Source organism: Tupaia chinensis, unplaced genomic scaffold (assembly GCF_000334495.1).
Source record: "Tupaia chinensis unplaced genomic scaffold, TupChi_1.0 Scaffold143720_1, whole genome shotgun sequence".
In the NCBI taxonomy this organism is placed as follows: Eukaryota; Metazoa; Chordata; class Mammalia; order Scandentia; family Tupaiidae; genus Tupaia; species Tupaia belangeri.
In genome coordinates this window covers 497,207-504,096 of record NW_006203569.1, presented here as the reverse complement: position 1 = coordinate 504,096, position 6,890 = coordinate 497,207, and the positions used below count along the sequence as shown (strand labels likewise).

At 38.1% G+C, this 6,890-nt stretch overlaps 1 non-coding gene across 1 annotated transcript; it reads left to right on the top strand.

Annotated features, from left to right (window-relative positions):
* Nucleotides 1-6,145: 6,145 nt before the first annotated feature.
* LOC114005378 (U6 spliceosomal RNA) lies at nucleotides 6,146-6,252 on the top strand. The gene has a single exon (XR_003547243.1). It is a non-coding gene; the product is annotated as a U6 spliceosomal RNA (small nuclear RNA).
* Nucleotides 6,253-6,890: the final 638 nt, after the last annotated feature.

Genomic DNA, 6,890 nt, shown 5'->3' with positions numbered 1-6,890 from the left:
CTGTGTTCCAGTGGCTGTGGATCTGCATAATACGTGGCTGAGTAAACACCTCTTGCTCCTTCTCTGTCTCATCTGGGTCTGTGATGTCTGATGTCTGCAAAGTTCTGCACCACTGGAGCTGTCAGGAGGTTAGCCGCCCTCCTTCACCTATCCTGCAACAGCCCCCCCACACCCCAAGTAGATTATTTCTTGAGGGTTACCTATTGTCTTAAACATTTACAGTCATCCAAGCACAGTAAAACAATTTCAGATCATTATATAATTTTTCCACAAAATTCAATAGGCTTTTTAAAAATCTATTATGAACCTGACATTATACTTGGCATTCAAGAAAATACATCAAGTATCTAACATGGTCCTTGATAATGGCAAGAGTTTTTCTTGTTTGCTTAAAAGAATTACACCAATAGGGAACCAGCAGTTAGCGTAATGGCTATGTCGCTGAACTCCCACGTAGTGGACCGCGGTTCGTGTCCCGGACCTGGTGGCTTAAAACTCACGCCGGGCGTGTGTGCGTGCGTGCCCAAGATCCCGAGAGGAGAATGGAGGAGAAGGGATTGCGGTGTGACCATCCCCCCTGGGGGGTGATTTCTCGCTTTCTGTCTCTCTGTCTCTCTCTGTCTGTCTGGCGAGCACACACGCCCTACAGTGAAAATCTCTCAAAAGAAAAAAAGAATTACACAAATACAATAATTAGAACATATCATAAGTCAGAACACAATCAAAATATTACCAAGTACCTAGAAGGAAAATTGTATTTTATATAAAAATGAGGCAATTTTTTTATCATTTCAATAGTATATTTCTTTAATGTGTATGTATATATAAAAGAGTTCAGTTATTTCAAATGCCTTATTTCTTACTCATTCTGATCTTTAGCATGTAATCCATAAAAGACCCTTGCTCCCTCCATAAATCTTCATTAATTCAAAGCATAACTCTCAGAGTTCAAAAACTGAGCAGATTAGCTATTGCTGCTCCTCACTGAAATTGTCGGTGTATAAACATCTCCCTGGAGTCACAACTACAGTCAGCCTAAAAATAAATCAAAAGTCAGCTTTACGTTCCAATGATTTATCAATGTATTTTTTAATACTTTATGTCTGAATTATATTATTTTTAAAAATGATATCATTTTTACAAAATGATATCATTTTCACAAACTATTTTCATTAGTTTGTAGCATTTTCAGGGTTTACATATGTATACACATATGCACTTGCATCTATAAATTTTACATTTCATAATGGCATATTCTTTGCCCCTAGATCAGCTGTAGTATTTTTGGAAACATTACTTTCTTTACTTGGAAGTCATAACCTTTTAGTCAATCTAAACATGACTTCATAACTTTTATAGCTTTTGCCCCATACTTTTGCAAAACCTACTTGTGATTATGAATTATTAATACCTCTGTGTGGTTAAGGTTTAAAAAAAAAAAGAGTATCTACTCACAACTTACCCTAAAAGTGATTTGCATTTGGTGTTGGCATCTTGATGTGCCTGATGTGATGTGTGATGGTGTGTGAGTAGAAATCTAAGAGGTTAAATAAGGGAATGTTTATAAACCAAAATTTTGACTTGGTTGCTTTTCTGGTTGCCAAATAAATTAAAGTTGAATCACCCAGAACAGTGCTTTCCGGGTTCTCTGGACCCTGGAAAAAAGATTAACATTAGTTTAAAATGCAGAACATCATTAATTTTATTCATTAGGCATAAGTAATTCTCTTACTAATTCATCATTTCCCTCTGTGGGAGGGATTTAAAATTTTGGTTTCTGTTTTTTAAATACTAAGCTTTTTTTCATTAAAAAAATTCAGGACTAGGTAGTGGAGTAATGGTAATGAACCAAAATGGGCAAGATCCAGAGTCGCAGCCCGAAACCTTTCTGAGCATGCCAGGTGCACGTGTGCCTGGCTAGGATCTAGGCTGGCTGGGATTGGGAGGTTGACCGTGACTTGAAGATCCTGGTAGGGGGACCCTACTTTCTTTCTCTTCTCTTTCTCTCTATCACAGAAGGTAGAAAGAAAGAAATCTTACAATTTTTTCACTTTATTTTAATTCTCTATTGAACTGATAGTAAGTTTTTAAGCAGAGCTTAAAATTTTATAGACATGTAGGGATCTTGTCAACATGCACATACTGATTCAGAAGGTCTTTAGTGAGGCCTAAGATTCCAGTTTGTCATCGTCGTCGTTGTCGTCGTCGTCTTCTTCTTCTTCTCCTCCTCCTCCTCCTCCTCCTCCTCCTCCTCCTCCTTCTTCTTTTAAGTTAGAAAGAGCATGTGGAGGTGGGATAAAGGGAGAAAGGTGTTTTTGACAGAGTCTCACCACACTGTGATCCTTCGGCTTAGCCTCCTAGTTAGCTAGGACCACAGGCACATGCCACCATGTCTGGCCTGTTTTAGCTTGGGCCAACAGCTGAACCCTGGCCTCCCAGGCAGTCTCAGTCAGTGTGCAGCAGAGCCCTCTTACTTGTGCCACTGGGCCAATTCTGCATTCTTTTTTTAAAAATAATTATTTATTTAATTTTACTTATTATTATTTAGTTTGATCAGAGGGAGAAAGAGAGAGAAAGGAAAAGTGAGAAAGCAAGCCACCAGGTCTAGGACTCAAACTGTAATCAACTATGTCGCAGTCCAGCACCTTAAATACCACGCCACCTGCCAGCCCCAATTCTTTATTCTTAATAAATGCCAGGTGATGTTCACTGCTTATGATCTTTAGACAACATTGTGAATGGCAAGATTTTAAAAAAAATTATTCTTAATTGATGCAATAGTTTTACATATTTATGGAGTACAGTGTGACTTCTTTTTTGATACATGAATACAATACAAAATTAGCATAATTAGCATAGCTGTCATTCCTAACATTTATCCTTGTTTTGCTTTGGGAACATCTAAAATCATCTCTTGCAACTCTTTTGAAATACAGAGTAAATTATTGTTAAATATAGTCAGTCTATTGTGCTATAGAACTCTAGAATTCCTCCTCTCTAACTATAAATTTTAACCATTAATACCATTTTTCCATTCATATGTGAAAACTAAAAAAGTTGACCTTGTAGAAGTGGAGAGTGAAATAGTGGTTTCTAGAGATGGGGAAGGCTAAGAGGGAGGAGGGAACAGGAGATGCTGATTTACAGATACAAAACTGCAGCAAGAGTCTCAGCATCGTAAACCTATATTGTAAGGTTTCACCAATAGTTTTGTTTTTCTATGAACTACAGTGGCTTCCTAGGATGTATTCACCTATGTTCTTCTTCTGGTGTCAAGTTCAGCATTTCTTACTCTTTGCATTCCTTTTGTTAGAAGTTGCCAATCCAGGGGAGTTTCCTGTAAACCTTCTTATGGACTTGGAACTGATCTGGTTCTTTTCTCCAGGAGTGTTTGTACAGACTGAAATGTTCTAGCTGTGTGTAGAAAACTACAGCATGCTTTAGACATATATTTTGTGTATTTAAATGGTCTTTATGTGACTCACACATGGAACTCTTGCCCCAAACTAATCTATAGTATTTCCCTGATCCTCAAGTATCACAGAACTTACAGAAACTCAGTAAACACTTGTGTACCAGAGAGACTGAGGCAAGGCCAATGCATCTTCTCTTAACTGCCCTAGTCCCCAGAAAAACCCTTACTCCAGGCACACATTCCTTGAACTTAGATGAAAATTGTGCATCTCAAAGGGATAAATAAATATTTGCTGAATGAGGTTGAATTAAAGGCCAGGAAATTGAGGTCACTTATAGCACTAACTACTACAATTGTCTCTCAGTATCCTTGGGGACATTGGTTCCAGGACCCCCCTGGATACCAAACTCCATGGATATTTGTCTCCTATATAAAATGGTGTAGTATTTTATTTTAACCTCGACATATACTCCTGCTTATTTTAAATTATTTTTTATTACTTACAAGTAATCTTAATATAAGATAAAAGTGAAAACATATATAGAGTATATATAAGTTATATAAACTGCTATAAATATCTTCAGCATCTGTCTTTTAGGCAGCCACTTCATCCCACATTTCATAACGATTGTTGTGGCCTGGCTGCATTTGTGATTAGTTGACTCTGCAAATGCAGAACCCATGGATACAGAGGGCTGACTGTGCTTGTAAGTGCCTTTTTTTTTTAAGAGAGAGATTTTTGCTATAGGGTATGTATGCTCACCAGAGAGACAGAAACAGAGAGACAGAAAGGGGGAAATCACCCCCAGGGGGATGACCATATCACAATCCCTTCTCCTCCATTCTTCTCTAGGGATTTTTGGACACACACATGCACACACACACACACACACACACACACTCCCAGCGTGAGTTTTAAGCCACTGGGTCCAGTTAACTCCAACAGCAGTTAACTACATGGGAGTCCAGCAAAATAACCATTATGCCATCTGCTAGTTCCTTGTAAGTACTTTTAATTGGGGCAGGGAGTGCATTAAAATAGTTAAAGTGATGTAGCCACAGATTATCTATATAGATATAAAATTGAATGGGTCATGTCACATTTGCATGTATTTGGTCCCCACAGAGATGGTAGGGAATGCTGCAAAACTGTCCAGATGCATGTAGTAAGTGTTGAATGCCAGGCAGACTGTGTGGGTCAGATATGAAAGACAACTGAAAAATGTATACTACAGGTGCCATGCTTGTGTCACCATCCCCTAGTCACCTACTGGACACTATCAGAGAAGTAGATTTCACTTATAACAGAGCTAACAGACCAGTTTAGATTCAGAAATGCCCCAGGGATATTATCATTTTTTGAGATGCTGAAGTCCAGAATGCAAACATGAAGGAGAGAGCTGCTTAGATAACTTTCAGGAGTCTGGCACTGTCAGAAGCAAATCCCATAAAATATCCTGTTGCTGGAAGAAGCTAAAAGTATATCAGTATTCAAAAGTCTTTTAAACTAAGATTTACATGTCAATTCAGAGACAATTATGAACATCCTCTGAGATATTTAAAGTCCCAGATCCTTGAGATTTGGAAGAAATTGCATTAGGGATAATGATTTGTGAGTAGGACACTATACTAGAAGCTCCAGATCTTTGAGTTGGAAGCCATGTTAGAGGTCATTAGTCCAAACAATCGCTCACAGCCTGAATCCTTACTGCTGTACTCCTTGGCAGATGGTCATTCAGCCTCTGCTTGAACATTGATAATCACTTTATTCTTCTATGTCACAAAGGATACTCTGCTATAATAATTTTAGATCAAGAGCTATTCTTATTTTGCTCTCAAGTCTAATTCTAACTCTGAAGTTTTTCTTCCTGTGAGCCCCCAACTGATTTCATCCCCTTTTAAAAACACAGGTGGTGAAGCTGACAATTAATGGGTATAGGAATTGCTGAAGCAATATGAGAAACAGTGCCTTATCTCACAACTTTGATAGGGCTTATCATTTGCAGTATTTTCAGTATCATGATTTCTCTATGAGTTAAAATTAATTCCAGTACCTTTAGTTGTGGAATTTGAGATCTTCAAACAGCAACAGCAACTACTTTTTCCAATTTGGGCTTCATTGTGAAACCTTAAGTATACTAGAAAAACTGTGGAGGTTTGGGGCCAGCAGATGGCGTAGCAGGTACATCTTGACCTCCCACATGCCCAGTCGTGGTTCAGGTCCTGGACTGGTGGCTTTCACTCTGGGTGCATATGTGCTCCAGATCCTGGGAGGAGAATAAAAGAGAAGGAATTTTTGGCTCAGCCATCTCCTCGAGGGGTGATTTCTCACTTTCTCTCACAATGTGTCTCTCTCTCTCTGGAGAGCGCACACGCCCTAAGGCAAAAACCTCTAAAACAAAACAAAACCAAAAAACTATGGAGATTTTCATTTGCATTTACTCAAAATACACAACACTGTAGAGTAGAAAGCAGGATTAGAATGAAAGCATTTTCATCTTTCTCATCTATGTTAGAAACATGCACAATTTTAAACCTCTGAAGTAATTTTGGTTAGTTTTTTTTTTTTTAAATAAGAAACTAAACCTTCTGTTTATTTTAAAATAAATGGGAAAATACTAAGCATGCAAAATGAGAACTGATGAGAGAGACTTTATGGACTCTTATCACATTGACTATAACAAAAAAAGTCATTTATATGACTTCATCACTCTAAAGTTATGAATGATTTTGCTCGCTTCGGCAGCACATATACTAAAATTGGAACAATACAGAGAAGATTAGCATGGCCCCTGTGTGAGAATGACACGCAAATTCATGAAGCGTTCCATATTTTTACAAGAACCAGATGGAACTTCTAGGGTTGAAGAATGTGATACAGGAAATCAAAACCTCCCTTGAAAGTATTAAAAGTAGGTTAGATCAGGCAGACAATTGAATCTCTAACATAGAAGACAAAACATCTGACCTAGAAAAAAGTATCAAGAAGATTGAGAAAACAACCATGAAAAATGAGGATAATCTACGAGGAATACTGGATACCATCAAGCGCCCCAACATCCAGATAATTGGCATTCCAGAAGAGGAAGAAAATAATAAGGGCCTAGATAATTTATTCCATGAAATCCTGGAAGAAAACTTTCCAGATCTAGAAAGGCATTCAAATATCCAGGCCCAAGAAATACATAGGACCCCGAGTAGAATCAACCCAAGAAGATCCTCTCCAAGGCACATCATAGCCAGACTGGCAAAAACAACAGACAAAGACAAGATACTAAAGTTGGCAAGAGGGAAACGCTAAGTTACTTACAAAGGTCACCTCATCAGGCTAACATCCAATCTCTCGGCAGAAACAATGCAGGCAAGGAAAGAATGGGGAAGATAGTCAAAGTGTTGAGTGAAAAACAATTTCAACCAAGAATACTATGCCTGCCAAAATTATCTTTCATATGGGAAAAAAAGATAAAAACATTCT